The sequence below is a fragment of the Pinus tabuliformis genome, chromosome 7 (assembly GCF_031772625.1).
Source record: "Pinus tabuliformis cultivar Carrire ecotype Pingquan chromosome 7, CPIR1, whole genome shotgun sequence".
NCBI classification, from domain to species: domain Eukaryota; kingdom Viridiplantae; phylum Streptophyta; class Pinopsida; order Pinales; family Pinaceae; genus Pinus; species Pinus tabuliformis.
This window is the reverse complement of record NC_142293.1, coordinates 756,642,622-756,663,313: the sequence shown is the minus strand read 5'-3', so window position 1 is coordinate 756,663,313 and position 20,692 is coordinate 756,642,622. Positions and strand designations below refer to the sequence as shown.

Sequence of the window (20,692 nt, the reverse complement as noted above, 5' to 3'; positions counted from 1 at the left end):
CACTCGAGTTTCAACAATTTCACATATCTCAAATTACCAATTGCCCTCCTCAAAAACATCATTTTTAATATTTTAATTATTAAATATAATTTTAATTATTAATTATTTATTTTCTCTTTCAATTATTATATTTTAATAATTTTAATTATTCATTATAGATAAATAATATCAATATTTAACTAAACATTCTTCTTAAGGTTTCTGAATATCTAATTGTAATACATTTTATATAAAATTTATTTTGTTTGGATGGAAATTATATAACATTAATTTTATTCTGATAAAAATGAGTAAAGTGTTCTTAAAACAATGAGATTTTAAAATTTAAACAAAATATTTCTAAAACTTTTTTTATATTTAAAAAATAATAATATTTAATTTTAACTTATTCTATATAGCTATAATTTTTTTTAAATTTAATTTACATATATTTTATATAATTTAATTAAAAATATTTATTTTAAATGTTTAATTCTAATGTAAAAGAAATATAATAAAAATAAATAAATCTCATTCTAACACATTTTAATGAAAGATTCAATTTGTTTGAAGAAATGAGTGTAAAAAAAATATAATAATAATAAATAAATCTCATTCTAACACATTTTAATGAAAGATTCAATTTGTTTAAAAAATGAGTGAAGTGACCATTATAATATTGGAATTAAAAAAAAAAAAAAAACTTTATTTATAATTAGAAATATTTTTAGTACTTTTATTTGAATATATATATATATATATATATATATATATATATATTCTAATAACTAGTTATTAAATTAGGTTTATATTTTAGTATTTATTTATTATATGTAGCTAAAATGAAGTTTATATTTTAGTAATCATTTATTAAATTTAGTTAAATTATATTAGAAATTTTGAATTTAAATAAGTGTTTTATTTAATAATATTTTATATTATAAATAAAATATATTTATATATTAATAATAAATTATTAAATTGATTGAAATTATGTTAAAAAAAAAGAATTTAAATGATTTTTTTATTTAACACATTTTTTAATGTTTTGAATTTCATTATAAGTATTATGAATGTATTTGAAAATAGTGTTTAATAATGAATAAGAATAATACATCATTAACATCAAATAATTTTAAAGTTTCTTTCATAATTTGTTGTGAGATGCTTAATTAATAATTATTAAAAATTTTAAATGCTAAAGTTTTAGTATATGGATGATACATTTGCAATGTGATTTTTAATTATTGTAAATTTAGTTTATTTCGTGAGTGTTCTAGTAATTTATATTACACATTTATTTTATAATTGAAAGTGAATGTAATTGAACATGATAATAATTTCTTTTCATTTTTGATATTTTAATTATTTATTAATATAATCGTTCATAATAGCTTTTTCTCTTGCCAAAAAGAAAAAAACCATCATTTATTTCAAAATTTATGATTTTCCAAACCTTTATTCTATTCAAATCTCATACATCCAATAAACCCAAACATTTTCTAATAATTTATCTCATACATCACCATTGAAATTGAACACAAAATGCTTACATTCTTGGATAAACATGAAAATTTCCAAACTCATTCTAACGAGAGTTTAACTTTGAAATTTATAATTCTTCAAACCTTCGAATCATTAAATTCCTCAAATTTAAAAAAATAAAAATTCTACTCAAATCTATAATTCTCTAAACCTTCATTTTATTCGAATCATTCTCAAATCTATAATTCTCCAAAATCTAAACAAATTACAAATACCAGCTCTCAAGTACTGATTACTCTTAATCCAAACCCAACAAAACATTTCATGGTATCATCCTCCCTAAAACCAATAATAGTTAATCCTCCCACCAACCAATAATAGTTAATCCTCCCACCTTACCATGTTATAGTATCTCTCGCGCTTCTGCAAACTAATAACTACCCAAGGCACAAATCATCAAAGTTTCTCGCACTATTATCCAACCTAAAACTAAGAATAATTGATCCTTACCATTTAATCTTTCTAAAATCTCATTTTTTAAAAGGTGTATAGCATTACCAAATAGTTATTTAATTCTTTTATTAGAAGAATATTAAAACTTTTTTCGAACCATATCAATTTTTCAAATAAGTATTTAGAAGTATAAAAATTAATTTAATATTTTCATTACCAAATTCTTTATTAATACGTACGTCTATAATGAAACATTAAATCTAATAATAATATCAATTTAAATAGAAAAAATAATATAAAATTAAAACTAATACAAATGATCAATAAATTCAATTCAATTGGTTATATTGTACATTAAATTATAATAATAATAAATCATATTTATAATTATATTATTTCGGCACATATAATTAATAAACATAGAAAAACTTAAAAATTTTAATTAATGAATATATTAAAAATAAAAATATTTTAATATGCTATTACGTCTATAATGAAAAATTAGATCTAATAATAATAATGTCAAAAAGTAATATAAAATTATAATTAATACAAATAGCACATAAATTCAATTCAATTGGTTATATTGTACATTAAATTATAATAATAATGAATCATATTCGTAATTATACTATTTTCGCACATATAATTAATAAACATGGAAAAACTTAAAATTTTTAATTAATGAATATATTAAAAATAAAAATATTTTTGCGCGTAGAAGTGCTTTAGAGGTCAATATGGGGTAAGGTTGTAGTAGTGTAAATGTTTGGAAACATCTAACATTTAACATTTATATGTTGCCTCAATTAAAAAATAGTCAAAGTTTAAAAGTGATATAGAGATGTGATGTAAGTTAAAAGGAATAAAAATAATAAATTTCAATTTATTATATTGTTGTTTTGCAGGGAATATTAGTCCTTCAACTCAAGTTACAAAGTATGTTCACAATAATTACATAAATAATTTTAACTTATATTGGTCAATGCTAAATTAATAGTCATCCATAGGAAAATCATTCTATAGTCTTGCTTTGGAAGGAACTAATAAACATAACAACAAATAAGCACATAAAATATTAATACTTACAATAAGTGTACAATATAACAAGATTCTTAGCTATATATATTCACCCTCACTTTCCCGTGGATATTATTTAACTTGTAAATAGGTTTTGTTACAATACCATGGCATATCAATATGGCATGCCCAAGAACCATAACTTATTTCACAATCAAAAATTAAAATATAAAATGCAACATGTCAAATATAATGCCAAATGTAAGGCATAAAGCTACCAATTTGATGAGAAGAAACAAGTTTGTCTATAATGTAAAGTTAACATACTATTGCTTCTTTAACATGTTATTTCTATATATATATTAATATTGGTATAATAATAAAAATATATATTATTATTATTCCAATATATTATAATAATAATCGTCTCCATTATAAGTATTATTATATTATACCTTACATATAGTATTGGTTACATAGAGAGACAATTCTCAAGCATATGGATGGAGGGGAGAGACACAGAAAAAGAAAGATAGAGAGAGCGATGCAAAGAGAGATAAAGGGGGGAGAGAGAAGTAGTGATGTAGGAGCATTAGAGCTTCCAAGTCATCAAGATTTTTGGAGAGGAAGCTCCAAAAAGGGTTTCAATGTTGTAAATGAATTATAATTCCTTAATATTAAATATTCTTAGTTCTTTTAATTATTATAGGATATTTTTAGAAAAAACTATGGATAGGAAAGATTTTGTCCATAAGGAAAAAGCTAATTTACCTTGAAAAACATCGGAGATTTATGGAATAAACCATGAGATCTTTATGGAATAACTCATGAGAGCTTAAGGGAATAAATCAGGAGTGATTTATGGATGTAGAAAAATATACTTGTATTCTAACTTTGTATTCAATCATTGTAATCTTACGGGAAAAGATAATGGCTAAATGAATGTAGAATGAGGCCAAGAGAGGAAGAGAGTTTTGAGTGTTTGTGAAAAATAAAATGTTCCTACATCAACTGGTATCAAAGAGGGACATATGAAGACAACATAAGACTTTTGCACAACAATATGGAGAAAAAATTATAACGAGATTAAGATAGCGGCATGTAAATTGATTTTGGTTTTTTTTATAATTTGTGGATATTGATGATATGTAGCAGTGATTAAGGAAGATGATTTGGTGAGAATTCTGATAGCTAGCATAAGTTGTGAGGGAGAAGAAAGAGTAAGTACAGAAACTTCAAGAGAAAGGAATGCTTGAAAAAAGTTCCAGAGGAGGGGACCAAGAACGCCAACAATCTAAGATAAAAGGAGAATATTGGTGAGGTGTGTGTAGCGGGAAAGAGGTCTTCTATTGCAGAGTTGATTTGCAAGTCACAATGGGCAGCAGGAAGCTTACGAAATAGGAAGATGAAGATGACTATGGGAATTCATTTGAATAATTTAGAGGGAAGCCACAAAGATGCCAAAGGAGTTGGCATAAGGAAAATGAGTAATGAAGAACATGACAGGGAACACGTTGAGATAAAAGAAAAGTTGAATGTTCTTACAAAGATGTTACAACAAAATGCAGAGAGTTAGATGTATGGGTGGAACCTGAGGAAAAGAGTTAAGTGTCATGTTGAAATATTATGGGCCAAGAAGCATAGATAAAAACTGAGACACAGGTGGAAGGAATAACTCAAAGCTACAGAGTGTGAGGTGGAAATTCACAAAGGTGAATCTAAGGAGAAATCCATGAAGAATATAACAACGTTGATGGAGATTTGATGTTTGAGAAATCAAATGAGGTTGAAAAGCCTTATTTTTTCTTGATGATTTGTTTATTGTCTTAGGTGTTATTTATGATGAAAAACCCTTTGAAGTTGTCATGAAGAAAGTGGAAGATAGAGGAGAACGAAGTTCATTTTTTGTTCTCAGCAGAGAGAAGGAGAAATACTTAAATGGCATGCTCATAAGGAATAATGAGCTAAAGGCAGAGAAAACTTTCGGTTTTCAAATTAATTGTGTGCATGTAGGTGCAGCAGAAGTGATTATCAATTTTCAAACTAATGCAAGTGAAACTAAAACCAAGGGTAAACAACTTGTAAAAGTTGTTGTGCACGAGGATGCAATAAAGTCAAAGGAGAAAGAGTTTGTTGGCAACATGGAGACAGGGCTCAATCAACAGAATGAAGTGAGATAGATAGTTTAGAGAGAAACTTTACAAGTGTGGAATGAGGTTGAATATATGCTTTGATGGTTGTATATTTTGTTTGGAAATTTTTCTCTTGAAATAGTGAGTAGCATTATGAAGTTGAAAACAACTGGTTTGCAGCAAGGAAGGCAAAAGATGAATTATAGTGGAATTCATGAAGGAACAATACAATAACATGACAAAGTCCATTATCAACATCAAATTATGTATGGGATCCATGAGGACGTCAGCAAAAACAACTCATGGTGAGGAGACCATGAAATTTTTTCAACCTTGGGAGTCTGATGTAAGAGCATTGGAGCTTCCAAGTCATCAAGATTTTTGTAGATATAGCGCAAAAGAAACAATATTTTAAAGGAATTATATTTCCTTAATATTAAATATTCTTAGCTCTTTTAATCATTATAGAATAGTTTAAAAAAAAAATATGGATAGGAAAGATTTTGTCCATAAGGAAAAAGTTAATTTACCTTGAAATAAATCATATGAGAGCTTTATGGAATAAATCATGAGATCTTTATGGAATAAATCATGAGAATAAATTAGGTGATTTATGGATGTAGAAAAATATACTTTTATTCTTACTTTTTATTTAATCATTGAAATACTACGGGAAAAGCTAATGGCTAAATGAATGTAGAATGAGACCAAGAGAGGAAGAGTTTTGAGTATTTGTGAAAACTAAAATTTTCCTACATCAAGTAGAAAGGGAGGGAGATAGTGATAGAGTTGGAGGGCATAGAGAGAGAGATTGGGGCGGGATAGAGAAGGAGGTGTGAGATATGGGGAGAGAGAGGAGGAGAGAGGGAGGGAGGGAAGGAAAAAGACAGAGAGATACAAATGTGGAGAGAGAGAGGGAGTGAAAAGGGAGAGATGGATAGGGAGTGAGGGAGAAAGAAAATAAAGATGGAAGAGAGAGAGAAGGAGATGAGAGAGAGGGGGAGAGAAGGGGAAGGGGTAGAAAGGAGACACAGAGATGGAGGGGGAGGGAATGGGAGAGAGAGAAGGAGAGATGGATAGAGAAAGTGATAAAGTTGGAGAGTAGAGAGTGAGAGAGAGAGAGAGAGTGAGTGATGGGGGGAGAGACATACAAAGGTGGGAAAGAAAGGGAGAGAGAGGACTTGATAGAGATAAGTAGAGAGAGATGAAGTTGGAGGGGAATAGAGAGGGAGGGAGGAATAAATACATAGAGAGATAGAGGTGGAGAGACAAAGGGCGTGGCAAGGGAGAGATGGAGAGAGAGTGAAAGAGAGAGTAGATAATGAGGGAAGAGAGAGAGAGAGAGAATCAGAGGAGAGGGAGGAAGAGGATGGGAAGAGAGAGTGAGAGAAGGAGAGGAGAGAGATGGAGGGAAGGGAAAGAGAGATAGAGGGGAGACACATTTATGGAGGGGAAGAGGGACGAAGACAGAAGGGGAGAGGGAGGGAGATAGTGACATATTTGGAGGGTAGAGAGAGATAGAGAGAGAGAGAGAGAGGGAGAGGGAGGGAGGGAGGGAGAGAGAAGGAGAGAGAGAGATAGAAATGGGGGGGGAGAAAGAGAGAGGGAGAGAAGAGGGAGGGAGGGAGGTATAGATAGATGTCGAAAGTGTGTGTGTATGTTTGGGGGGTGATATAGATCTATCATGTGCCAAAAGGGATCAAATATCTTGAGGTACAAAAATGTTCTCAAGTTTTGAACTTAAAAAAACTTTATAGCTCGAGCGATTTGATCTCTCTCAGCACTTGATATATCTAGGATTAAGATGCATCTAGGTTGCTTATATATATAAATGTGAAATATTTATAAAATATAAATAATAATTATAAACTAAGATCTATTTTATCATATAAATTAAAACAATGATTTCTGTTCGTACTCATTACATTTATAATTTTATGTTTAACATATCAATTTAATATTTATAATAAACCTTTTTCATAACTTATTTATCTAAATAATCAATGTTATGCATATCGCACATTAAAAAATCAAATTATAAAAATGATAATCAAAGATAATCCATTTTAACAATCAATTATCCATTTTAAAAATAATCATTGTTTTCAAAAAATCAATCTAGATCCATTTTAACTCTAGATCTATCAAGCTGTTAGAGGAATCAAATATCTCAAGATACAAACCTCTATTTTTAGTTTAAAACTTGAGGAAATGTTTACAGCTCGAGAGTTTTGATCCCTCTCGGCCCTTTGATAGATCTAGAGTTAAGATGAATCTAACCAAGTTTAATTATTATTAATTTTGTTTTTTATTTATTTTTATGTAATTTGACCTAGACAAAATGTTTACATAATATAACATAACCCTACAACATCTTATAAGATAATGTAACCTTATAACATCTCTTCCATAGAGCACCTATCAATGCAACAATTAAAAAAAATTATAGATATTTGAAATTTATATAAATACATACAATATTATTAAGAACCATCGTAGATATATGTTAACTCTATATCTACAAATCTTTGAGAGGAATTAAATCTCTCAAGATGTGGATATCTCCTCAAAATTTTCACTCAAAAAGAGGTTTGCATTTTGAGAAATAATCAATCCCAAAACTTGGTAAATCCAAAATTAATATAAATCTATGCATACCTATTGAATCCAAATTCAACTCAAAAATATCTTTCATAAATGTATTTTACTATTATCAAACTCTAACTAAATGAAAAATTGAACATATTCCCATCATTAATCTAGTTGCATCATCAATAAGCTACTAAAACTAAGCAACTAAGCCAATTTGAAAAGCCTCTTTTAATAGTAATATTGTTATTATTAAAAAAAAAAAATCTTGATTGTGATCAACCAAGGATGACCTTAGATGACTAAGGTTAACAATGTTTAACTTTTCTAAATCATGGTTGACTATAACCGAATATGATTGAGTTATCCCAGATAGGGATAATTATGAGTGAACAGGTTGACTATTGTTAAATATGGTAGACATAGGCTTTACCAAGTTTGATCATTGTTGGCAATTTAAATAATGACTATAAAGCTTAACTTTGTTTGACTATGTTGACTGATGTGGTTGACAATGTTTGGTTATTAATATTAAACAATAATAATAGTAGGAGATCATGTTTGATCGATATTTAAGAGTGTTAAGTGTCAAACTTAGTCGAGCATGGTCAACCACATTAGTAAACCAATATGTTTTAAACCCTATTAATATTAATATTACTAAACATTTTCAAACATTGATTATGGGTGCCCATGGTTTCACTATGTCATCATGTTGACTCTAGTTATGTCAAGCACGATGCTTTTGGTTAACTATAGGCACCAAGGTTAACTATATGGTTGGTTGACTCTATGATTGGATAACTATATGTGTTATTCTTTATATTGTTAATCTATAAACGTATAGATTAATGTATTAATGCATACTTACCATTATATTATTATAAATTTATTAAGGTTTAAATAAAAGTATTAAGTTTTTAATATTATTATTATATTAATAATGTCAATAATATTATTAAATTATTAATGTTATTAATATATTATTAATAATAGTATTATTAAATATATTAAAATATTATTAACAATAATCAATAATTATGTTATTAACCATTACTATACTAATGTTATTATTAAAAGTAAACATTTTTTTCCATGGAAAATTTGGGTAGATCAACTCAAAGGGAACACATGGATCACATCCTTACCAAACAAGTAAATCCTAACATTGAGGGTGTTGAGGAGAATTGACCTCGCAACCTCCCAGTAGCAAGGTACTTTAGCAACAAAAGCTTGACTAATTACCTCTACTTAGTGAAACAAATAAATGATTAGTCTAACCGTGCTATAAAATAGTTTAAGTTCACATTGCGTTTTTATAGGACAATTTGTCCAAATGGAGATCAATTTAATTGTGCTATAAAATAGTTTAAGTTAATATTGCATTTTTATAAGAAAATTTGTGTGATTGTCATTTTAAAAAAATGAATGGCTTCATTTAGTTGTTTTAAAAAAATCTCTTTTAAAATTTAACAAGATATTGGTATTTCAAACACTATTCCATGTATTTAGTAGATATTGATGAAGACATAAAAGATATATTATTATAATATGAAGAAGTGAAAATGTTTTCAAATTTAACCCATGCCCTAATAAACATGCATTACTAATATTCAAATTCATTAATTTATAGGATTTTTGTTTTTGAGAGAATCAAATTATTTTTAATTAATTTTTAGTTTATTTGTTTGATTAAGCATTAATGAAATCTAAGCATTTTAATAGTAATAAAGTTATCCAAATATAAGGAAAATGCAAAAGATAATACATAAATCTTTATCTAATTATATATTGTCATAACGTCATGAGATAGATGACATAAAGAAAAAAAAAAAAAAAAAATCAATCTTGAACACATTGACATTAAAGAAAAAAGCCAATTTCCAATCTTGAACAATTGTAAATTTTATGGATATATCGAAGACGCCTTTGTTGATAATTCTTTAATAAGTATCAAAAGAATGGTTAAGACTTAACTAATCATTTATTTGTTAGACTAATCATTTATTTGTTTCACTAACCTCTACTTGATAAACAACCTATACTTTTATTTATTGTTTTCTAAATTGTAAACTATTTTGACTTCTTCGGACCACAGGGAAGTTTTGCCCTTTAACTCGTATGTAGCTAATTTAGATTTTAATTCAATAGAATAATCATGGATCTAAAGATACCTATTGACATTAAGAAACCATGCATGTATTGCTTTTTTGGACTCCCCAGCATAGGTTGAGGATCTAATATTCTTGAATTCTCCTTGTAGTTCTAGTTTTGACTTCTTTCAATCCCTCAAATATAATTTTTGTGAGTTGTGCCTTTCTTCTCCATCATTTTTTGGTTCCTTACATCCAACCACCACATCATGGTTCTTATTCTTGGAAGTCTCTCCTTGGTCATATTCCTCCATTATGCTTCCATGGTCATGGGATTGAATTTATCTCTTAATTTTTAACAAGTTTTTATTGTTGTACGCTCACTTTTAATAATTGTTCATGTCACGGTCCTCACATATCTTACCATATTCATCAATTATATGGTGGGAACTTGCACCTGTTCCCCTAAATGTACCTAGATCCCATATTCAACTATCTAAGTTTCTCCCTGCAATTTTTCCATCACTTCTCCCTTTACTCTTCTTCTTTTGTGCAAAACAAACATTCATTTTGTTAAACAATATCATGATTAGCTCATAGGCCACAATGTTGCAATCTACTTTTCTATAATAACTTATGTAACATCCCCCAAAATTACCCAATAATAATTGTGAATTACAAAGTAATTTTTGTCACTTAATATGTAAATTTACTATGACAATAAAAAGGCAATCAATATCTCATTATCCACTCAATATATAATTGTTTTTTATAACCAGAAGTATTTTTATGTCTTTCCATTCTTAGAGTCTGACTTGCAACCAAAAATTAAAAATGGATAATGTATCTAAGTTGCTTTCACGTGTTCTTAGTTCACATTCATTTTAACACTCACTGTTGTTGTTGGCTAAAGGCCATGGCTATACTAGATCATGAGCCTAACTTAAGCCCACACCTTTAGTGTAATGGTAATTAATAGTTGTTTTTGATTTATTTGATTTAACATCATATTTGTCCTTATAAAAACTATGCCCCTACGCAACAGGCATTGTTATGTTGATGACCCTATCTAATTATAATATTGCACACAATATATTTCGTTGTCATTACGTAAGCTTTGGTTCCATCGGATGACATTTATATACATGTCAAAAATGCATTGAATGATTTAAATATTAGAAGGGCCCTCGTGGCACCTTTCTCTTACTCAGAAGGTATACAATGAACAATCCACGTGATGGATCCATGTGCTAGGAGTCCATATGATGGATCACACCTAGCCACATGGCCTTGCCTTGTCAACAATGGAGATAGACTTAATTTAATCAATGGCAGAGATGTATTCTGGTATCTTTAGAGTAGCCATCAAACCCTCTACCCCTCCACCGCGTTGTCTCATTTGCATTCTGACTTGGTCGAGAGAAAAGCCTTCCAACCATGGGGAAAAAATGAAGATATGGAGGCATGACCATGCATACACAAAGCATCCTCCATAAATTGAATTGCTTTGGGTGTTATTTTTGGACGGAATCCACTTCTATGTCCACCAACAGAGACAGGGTTTAGACCATGTCCATTATAACACTCAAATTCCTCATTACTTATTTTTCCTTGTTTATTTTTTTAATTACATTGTTTGGCATGGATTTGATATGAAGTTAGATTTCCAATTTTTGACATTGGTAATCTTTGCAGGGAAATATTGCGGGATGCTTCCTAAGGTTTGGTAGTGGCTGTTAGACTTGCTTTGGTAATCTAACTTCAGTTCCCCGTTTTTATTTCAAACTTCTTGACATGTAAATACACTATCTGGAAACTTTCAGCTTTTTAAACCCTAACTATGCTTCTTCACAGTTGGGGTTTTCAAATAGAGTGATATATTATCTGAGTGTAACACGTACTCTCTTCTTTGATAGTGATGCGGGGATATTTTTTTCTTATCCTTCTACAAAGGTAAGGCACTGGTTTCAACTTCAATCTTGTTATAATTATTCTTAGGTTGATTTCTTCGTAGCCCAAAATATAACAAGGGTTGTCTTATGCCTACACGTTAGCCCTCCACCCTTGTATGGTTTCATGCAAAGAATGTATTTAGGGTTTATTTACTTACATGGTTGCTCTTTTCTGACTTAGCTCTTTCAGGTACTCATATTATTAGTGCCTCTCATAGGTCTTGGAGCCCTTTTCAGTTTTTGACTTTGTCTCTTCAAATTATTTTTCATAGGGATTTAAAAAGCAAGCTTTAACATGTTAGATCTTCTCTCTTTTTTGTTTTTTATTTCTATAAACATCTAGAAGGTTACATTCAGACACATGAAAATGCCCAACCTTAGTTGCTAGATAGTTTATGCTTTTCTTTCATAAGGGTTTCCAATCGTGTCGAGAAAGTATATATGTGTGTGTGTGTGAGATTATGATTGTGTAATTCTTATTCAAGAAAATGGATATATTGTACCTATTTGCTTTGTTTTCATAAGGGTTTCCAATCGTGTCGAGAAAGTATATATATATATGTGTGTGTGTCTGTGTGTCTGTGTGTGTGTGATTATGTCCCAGACTTATATGGCCGATTGTGTAATTCTTATGCAAGAAAATGGATATATTGTACCTATTTCCTTTTACTAGGTTGAGAACATTATTGTCATATATACTGTGAGTTTATGTATTTTATTTTATTTATCTATTCATGTGTAAAATGTAAAATGCTTTCCTTAAATATACTTACAAAACCTTGTAATTTTATTATGAAAATTTTTTAATGTAAAAGAATTTCAACTTTTCTCTGCATACCTACATGTATAGACATTATGGTTTTTATTTCATTTTGGAAACAAGTTGTAAGCTAGGAAGCCTGGTAGGCTCCTGTCATGGTTTTCTACCTTGAATTTTTTTTAGAGTGTTATTATTATTATAGTCTAGGACTGCATGTCTTTAGGCAAGTTAACGAGCTTTCTCGTCAACAACCCAAGGTGTTCTAACCTTGACTATAGTATTATGTTCTAAAATATAGGTTGACGAGGTCTCCCTTTCTCGTCAACAACCCAAGGTGTGCTAACCTTGACTATAGTATTATGTTCTGAAATATTTCTCTTTCTCTGCACTTCAATATATAATATTTTATGGAAAAATTGAATGATATCCACTTGAGGCTCACTGTGCACTTGTATTATTTACGATTTTCTAGTTAGGTATTTAATTTAACCAAACTTTCCTTGACATTTCTATCTTTATGTCCACCATTGATTCCACCTCTCTCTATAGTAAAAATTAGTGCTAGGCTCCTAGGTTGGTTTCTTCACTAAAAAATTTTATGGTAGGAGGAATATTCAAACTTTAACTTCTTATCCCTTTAATACACACAGTATAACATATTTTCATACCAAATGTTACCTTATACATTACATTTTTTAACATCAAACATGGACATATTTAATACATATTTCAAAATACTCATATGCTTATCTATAATTCCTTGGAAATAGATTAAAGGTTACCAAGTTCTTGCCAATCGTTGAATTACAGTTCCAGTAGTTCCCCCCAAGCTCCAGGCTCCTTCCTCCTAGGGAAACAACTCAGTAGCCTTGCACAACTTACACCTCCTTAACCCCAAGCAATGTCTTGCTAATTATGGGTTTAGGTCCAATCTTTCTCTCCCACTACCACCTTTCTTTTGTTTAGACTTTCTTTATCTCTAGAAGCTCTTTTTCAGATAGCTCCCACTCATGACATTTATATACAGTTATGTATTTTTTTTGTTGGTCTAATGAGCCAAGAGTACCTGTGGCCAGAATAAAGGATTTTTTCTTCTTTTCTTGTTGTGTTTTTTTCCTCCACCTTCTTGGGTATAATTGATTCCAATTATTTTACTAGAAGTTAGGAGTCTAATCTTTCACATGAGTCTTTTCTTATTGTGTTTTTTTCCTCCTCCTTCTTGGGTATAATTGATTCCAACTATTTTACTAGAAGTTAGGAGTCTAATCTTTCACATGAGTCTAATCTTTCGCATAATAACGTCTCATTTATTTCCAAAAAATTTAATAAATAAATCATTGTCCTTTTTTATTAAAAAAATAAATATTTACATCCTTAAAATATATTCACTTTCCCCTTATCCAATTTAAATCATAAAAGTCATTTAAAAACTTATTCACCAAAAATATCACATAACTTTCCACATATCGAATTTAAATCATAAAAGTCATTTGAAAATTAATTCACCAAAGGTATCATATAATCCCAATCCAAACAATGTCATAGCATGGGGAAAATAGACCTAGGTATTTGAATTATCCAAATTTCATTCACTATGCCAAAGATATATATATATATGAAATTTTTGCGAGAATTTTTTTATAGAAAATGACTATAATATATCTAGAAAAAGAAAATAATAAGACAAAAATTAGAAATCAGTTTTTGGGATTAATTACATCGTTAGGATTGGGTCAACATTTTGAACCAACTAATGTGGTTCATTCTCGAAACAAATCTGAAACACTGATTTCTACATTATAAATCACAAAAGTATTAAATCTAACCGAACCAAATTTATTTTAACGTTTAAACAATTCTTTAGTGTAATCTCTGAGATTTCATAACCGGAACAAAAGGATTAAAATCATAACCAATATCGGTTCTCAACTTGTAATTCAAATCCAACATAAAAGAGGACGAGATTGTTCGACGGAGAGTTCCAGAGTTACAGCATGAATTTCTTTTTTTATTACAGCCAAACTGACTTTGACTATATAACCCTGGTCGTGCCGAGTGGCAACACAAAGACACTACAACAGTGTCGAGAATCACAATCTGGTAGGGATTTTTCCATGTATAGGATGACCAACCCTTTTTCTGTGAAATGAAAACCAAACCCCAAATTCAGGAAAAGGGTTTCTGGGAGAGAGCCCTTGTACAAGACAGAAGAAGGTAAAGAACCGGGAAAGAAAGGAATGAAACATGGTGAGAACTCGAGGCCAATTCCAGCCGTAAACTTCCTGCTAAGAAACCCGAAAGATATGGTAGGGAACCTAACCGACAACCGAAAAAGTATAATAAAGATTGAATGGCCCCAAGTATTCAAAACTCCTTGTAGACCGTTTCTTCTTCCACAGAGTCTATCAGAGGGATCTCTTTGACGGGGGCAGGACAATAAGAGTTCACAAGTGTATTCATGACATGGTGGTCTACATTGGGCAGAAAGAGGAGAACTGTATATTTGTGGCAAAGTCAAAATCAACAAAAATTCCCAGATGTTCACGATGAAAACTGCAGCAGGATATCAGTGGCGGAGAGTTCTACGGAACATCTACCCACTGAGTTGAGATGCCCAAAGCTTACGAGTCTCAGCTTACACGGCAATGAATAGTTGAAAGAGCTTCCGTCAGAATTTCTTCTCAGCGTAACCTCTCTCAGGGTTCTCAATCTGTCGGGATGCAACCATTTAACTTCAATCCCAACGTCAATTGGGCAGCTAAGAATGCTCGAGTTTCTCTCATTAAGCGGGCTTCACATCGAAGATTTGCCTGAACAGATATGCCATCTTTCCAGTGTTCAGTTTTTGGATCTTTCAGGGTGTGCAGGTCTAACTTCATTACCATCTCAGATTGGAGAGCTCACAAGTCTCGTTAAAGATATTCCGCGTGAGATGTGTGAACTTACTTCACTGAGCAGACTCCAGTTAAGTTATATGACACCCTTAAGAGTGGAAATGGAACGAGTATCTGGAGTTTGAAGGGTCTCAAAAGCTTGACGGAGTTGGAAGTATCGATAGAATGGTCAGGAAAATTAAAGATAGCAAATTGGGAACCTGGTCGGAGATGAGGAAAATTAAAGATGGCATATTGGGAACCTGGTCGGAGATGAGGCACTTAGCGTTGAATTATCTAGAGGATCTAGGATCTCCTACCAGAGGACATGCAGACAACTGCAGCAGCGGAATAGTGCGGCGGCGTACAGCCCCGCGCCCCATCGTGTATTATTTGGTGGCGGAACAGAGCCGGAGGTTGTGTCTAAGTGGCCGCGGAGCAAACAATAGAACCAGCCAGGGAGGTGAGTAGTTCGTAAGAAAAGTCATTTTTATGTTTAGGTTGAATTTTAAGAATATTTTGGAATCTAACATAATTCAACCGATATTAAATTCCAAAACTTATAACGTAAAAGAGTTAAACACTAGGGATGGTATGAGGCTATGAGGCCAAACACATTGGCCAAACAATCAGTTTCACCCAAGTGAATTCCAATTTCGACGCACTCGAAAGATTCCTGGCCCTACTCCGACACTGTTGAATGAAGGGACGTTGGTGTTAGATCGCATGGCCCATACGGCGAAATTCCCATATGATCTGTCAAATAGATAGCAGGGTATCTGAAAAGGGCTATCAGCTACAACGTTCTACTTTTGCTGTGGTTGATGCCTGGAGTTACCAACGCAACCCACGTCGAAGTAGTTTGAAAAGATGGCATGGCCCCTACGAAAAAACGCCCATGTGATCGGTCAAATCGTGTCTGGATAACGGAAATATCTGGAAAAAGCTAACAGGTTTCGCAATGGCATCAGTATCAGCGCGGCCCACCTCCTACAATTATTGCCATAAAAGAAAGTTGATGGGAGAGGTGGTCATTCCCATTAATATGGTTTCAAAGGTTGAACAATGGAAGTTTAATACACCAGTTTCCCCTGCCTCCATTACTGTCTGCCGTGATCGCGAAGCTGTCATTCATGTCGGTAAATAGTTAACTATCACTTGTTAAATTTATTTTGACGGTAGGTTTTAGAAATATTTTAGAATGTCAAGGCGAAAAGAGTGGTTAAATAATTGACGTCTATGGTGACTGCCATTCATGTTGGTAAATAGTTAGTTACTAGTTGCTAAACTTATTTTGATGGGACATTCTAGGAATATTTCAGAATTTTACAATAAAGAGAGGGGTTAAATAATTGACGTCTATCTTGACTGTGAAGAAAAGGATCAAATAAATAATTGATATCTAGCTTGATTTTCAGATTTTAGATAGCAGGGTATCTGAAAAGGGCTATCAGCTACAACGTTCTACTTTTGCTGTGGTTGATGCCTGGAGTTACCAACGCAGCCCACGTCGAAGTAGTTTGAAAAGATGGCATGGGCGGCATGGCCCATACGAAGAAATGCCGATGTGATCGGTCAAATCGTGTCTGGATAACGGGAATATCTGGAAAAAGCTAACAGGTTTCGCAATGGCATCGGTATCAGCGCGGCCCACCTCCTACAATTATTGCCGTAAAAGAAAGTTGATGGGAGAGGTGGCCATTCCCATTAATATGGTTTCAAGGTTTGAACAATGGGAGTTTAATACACCAGTTTCCCCTGCCTCCATTACTGTCTGCCGTGATCGCGAAGCTGTCATTCATGTCGGTAAATAGTTAGCTGGTAAATAGTAAGCTATTAGTTGTTAAATTTATTTTGATGGTAGGTTTTAGGAATATTTTAGAATGTCAATGCGAAGAGAGTGGTTAAATAATTGAAGTCTATGGTGACGGCCATTCATGTTGGTAAATAGTTAGGTTGGTAAATAGTTAGTTACTGGTTGTTAAATTTATTTTGATTGGACATTCTATGAATATTTCAAAATTTTACATAAGAGGGGTTAAATAATTGACGTCTATCTTGACTGTGAAGAAAAGGATTAAATAATTAATATCTAGCTTGATTTTTAAATTTTAGATATCTCGAAATTTGCAATCCACATAAAGATGCCTTCAAATATCAAATAAATCACCAAAACAAAAAGTCATTGGACATACCTCTGAAACATACCACCAATCTAATCTATTAATTGATGTGGATTATAAATATTAAGCACCATGTCAATTATTGGTTCACTGCGTTTTAATTGATGTGGATTATAAATATTAAGCACCATGTCAATTATTGGTTCACTGCGTTTTAGTGCTATCACTTTATTTTCAATGAACAAAGTGGAAACTTAGTCAACTAATGATTGGCTTATTAAATGGTGCTTAATATTTATCATAAATATTTTTAAAATTAAAGTGTCAAAGACTATAAATACTTTTTTGTCTAGTGTTTTATTAATTAATAATTAGAAAATATAAAATTATAACGGGCAGGAAGGTAAGAACTACCCACTAACTTTCAGCGATCACTTAAATGGGTCGTTTTGCCTTTTTTTGGGTTAAAATCTTAAGATAGAGTTCTGCAATTTTTTTACAACATTATAAATTTTAATTATTTAAAATATGTTTTTTAATATAAAATATTAAAATAAATTCAAATGTTGAAAATTCCAAAATACTTAATTTCTGTAAATTATATCATTGAAATTAACCATTTCTAATTAGTTAATTAGAATCCTCAGATAAATATATTCTTAAATTGTGGATATATTTCGAAAAAGACCATCAATAAGAATAGGAAAAATAAAAAATAAAATAAAAACTTCTAACAAATTAGTTAATTAGAATGGTCAGATAAATATATTCTTAGATTGTGGATATATTTTGAAAAAGACCATCTGCAACATGAAGTATTGCTTTCTATGTGTTACAATTGCTAAAGTGGCATTCCTTCAATTCATTAGACGAAGCTAGAACTTAGCTCGAAGACCCGCAGAAGTAAAAGACGAGGCCAACCAGGACGTTCAAGTACTAGAACCTCATTTCTATCGAAAACCAAACTGAGAACGTAATGGGGCCCTAGTATTATTTGGTGGCTTTAAATAAGAGTATGCCCAGTTCCCAAAAGTACTTTCCTCCTAGCCCGAATGTCCCCTATTACTATTTAAAGCAGTCTTGGTATGATTTTTTGGTGGTTTTAAATAAGAATATGCCCAGTTCCTAAAATGAGTCTCCTCCTACTCGCAACATCCCTATTTATTATTTAAAATAGCCTTGCTGAGAGACCCGTTTCTTATACCACTGCCGAACTAAGGGAAATGATACTTTATCTGAGCTCTTCTTCTGCTATAACATACTATTATATCTAATAACATAATCCTATATCTAATAGGATTTAATTTCCTGGTGGTAATTATAACAATAAGATTATATCCCACAGTTTACCAGTCAAATATTATCAATATAATATAAGATTATATATCTAATAAAAAATTTAATTTTCTAGTTGTAATTATAACAAGAAGATTATATCCAATATTTCTAGTTGTAATTATAACAAGAAGATTATATCCAATAGATAGTTTACAAATTAAATATATCAATAATTGTAGCAAAATTTTGAGTTGCAATAATCACAGCTTAAATATGTTTTTTGAAATTAGATCAGGGAGCATGGGAAAATAAATCTTGCTCCCAATCACTAGAACTACTAACTTCTAATTTGGAGGAAAAGAACACTTGAAACATTAGACTCGGATAAATAAGAAAACAAACCATACTCCTAACTACTCAAACTACTAACCCAAAAGGGAAAAATACCTTCAACCCTTGCTAGGAAGGAAAAGATACCTTTATTGTGAATAGATTTGAAATGAATTTCAAATCATACTGCCTCTATACCACCTCAAAAACTATTCATTTCAAATCATGCTGCTTCTATACTACTTCTGGAACTACTAACTTAAAAGGAAAAAACTACTTCAAACATTAAACTCAAATTAATAAGAAAACAAAAACTACTCATTTCAAATCATACTGCTTCTATACCACTTCTAGAACTACTAATTTAAAGAGAAAGAATACTTAAAACGTTAAGTCGGATTAATAAAAAACAAACTATACTCCTAACAACTCAAACTACTAACCCTAAGAAAACAAACTATACTCCTAACCACTCAAACTACTAACCCAAAAGGGAAAGATACCATCAACCCTGGCTGGGTTTTAAATCTTACAAACCAGGGGGAGATCGGCTTCGAGCCCCTCTCCCTCCAATTTGGTATTTTTTCTTTGATTCCTCAGTGGAAAAGGACGTGGTCAGAGGTTCAAACACCCTCCCTACAATTTAGCATATACAGGCAGCGACCCAGAAATTTGAAAATGTCCCTGGGGCTTGAGAGGGCTTCAAAGCCCATCCCTCTTGCAAAAATTTCCTCAGAAACATACTCAGTTACACCTGTAAAACAATATATTTTCTCAACCATATGCTAATCTCAGCCCTGAACAATCTGAAACAGCAATGAATATCTGAGAATGTCCACTACGCCCCCAACTCAGGGAAAAGCAACACAAAAACTCTAAACCATAAACCATTACACTCAACGTTAGCCATGCACTGAACTTCAACCATTTCTTTTCCCAGTAATAACAATCCAAACAAAAGAACAAACTCGAAAAAATTCCATGATACAAGGTAGCGAACAAGCCTTCTTAATACATTGAAATTTGAGACGGAAGGAAACGTTGATGGCACCTGTTCACCTATGTTAATGGAGGTCGTACGCCCTGTTCTCCACCTGCTTCCCGCGAACCAGAGCTGAAATTAGAGAAACCCCTCACACAGTGAGCTGAGAAAATGCAACAGCCAAAGGATGAAAATGGTTTCGCATGTTTCAATTTTTTTCATGGAATTTTCTATTTCAAACTTTGCATGGGAGTGGATGTGTGGTATCCCACGTGCTCTCATTTTCCTTGTTTTCCTATTTAGTTGGGAAAATGCATGCATGCAAGCAACTTCCTCCGGGAAAAAGCATGCAAAGTCAATACCAAAGATTCTGATTTAGACTTTCGTTTATAAAGGCCTCGAATGACGTGGATGGATTCAAATCAAAATGCTGTGCAGGAGGACACGTCGTTAGAAAGGTCTCAATGATAATCTGATTTAAATTTTGGTAAAGAATATCTACTCTTTAAACTTTGATGTATTGTTGGGTCTATAAAATAATTATATTTGTAAAAGTTGTCACGGTTCTCATATGATATTCATTAATGAGGAAAAACAAAATATCATCGGAAGGTTCTCGATAAGTTGTGAAATTTGTTACATT

At 31.4% G+C, this 20,692-nt stretch overlaps 1 long non-coding RNA gene across 2 annotated transcripts in view; it reads right to left on the bottom strand.

Moving 5' to 3' along the window:
• LOC149249731 (uncharacterized) overlaps nucleotides 1-20,368 on the bottom strand; it is a 48,864-nt gene extending 28,496 nt beyond the window's left edge. The window contains exon 1 of one of the 2 annotated variants that reach the window (XR_016266796.1): nucleotides 20,127-20,368. This is a non-coding gene — a long non-coding RNA (uncharacterized LOC149249731). Of the gene's footprint in view, nucleotides 1-20,118 lie in introns of both variants that reach the window. The other variant, XR_016266795.1, reaches the window with a different exon arrangement.
• Nucleotides 20,369-20,692: the final 324 nt, after the last annotated feature.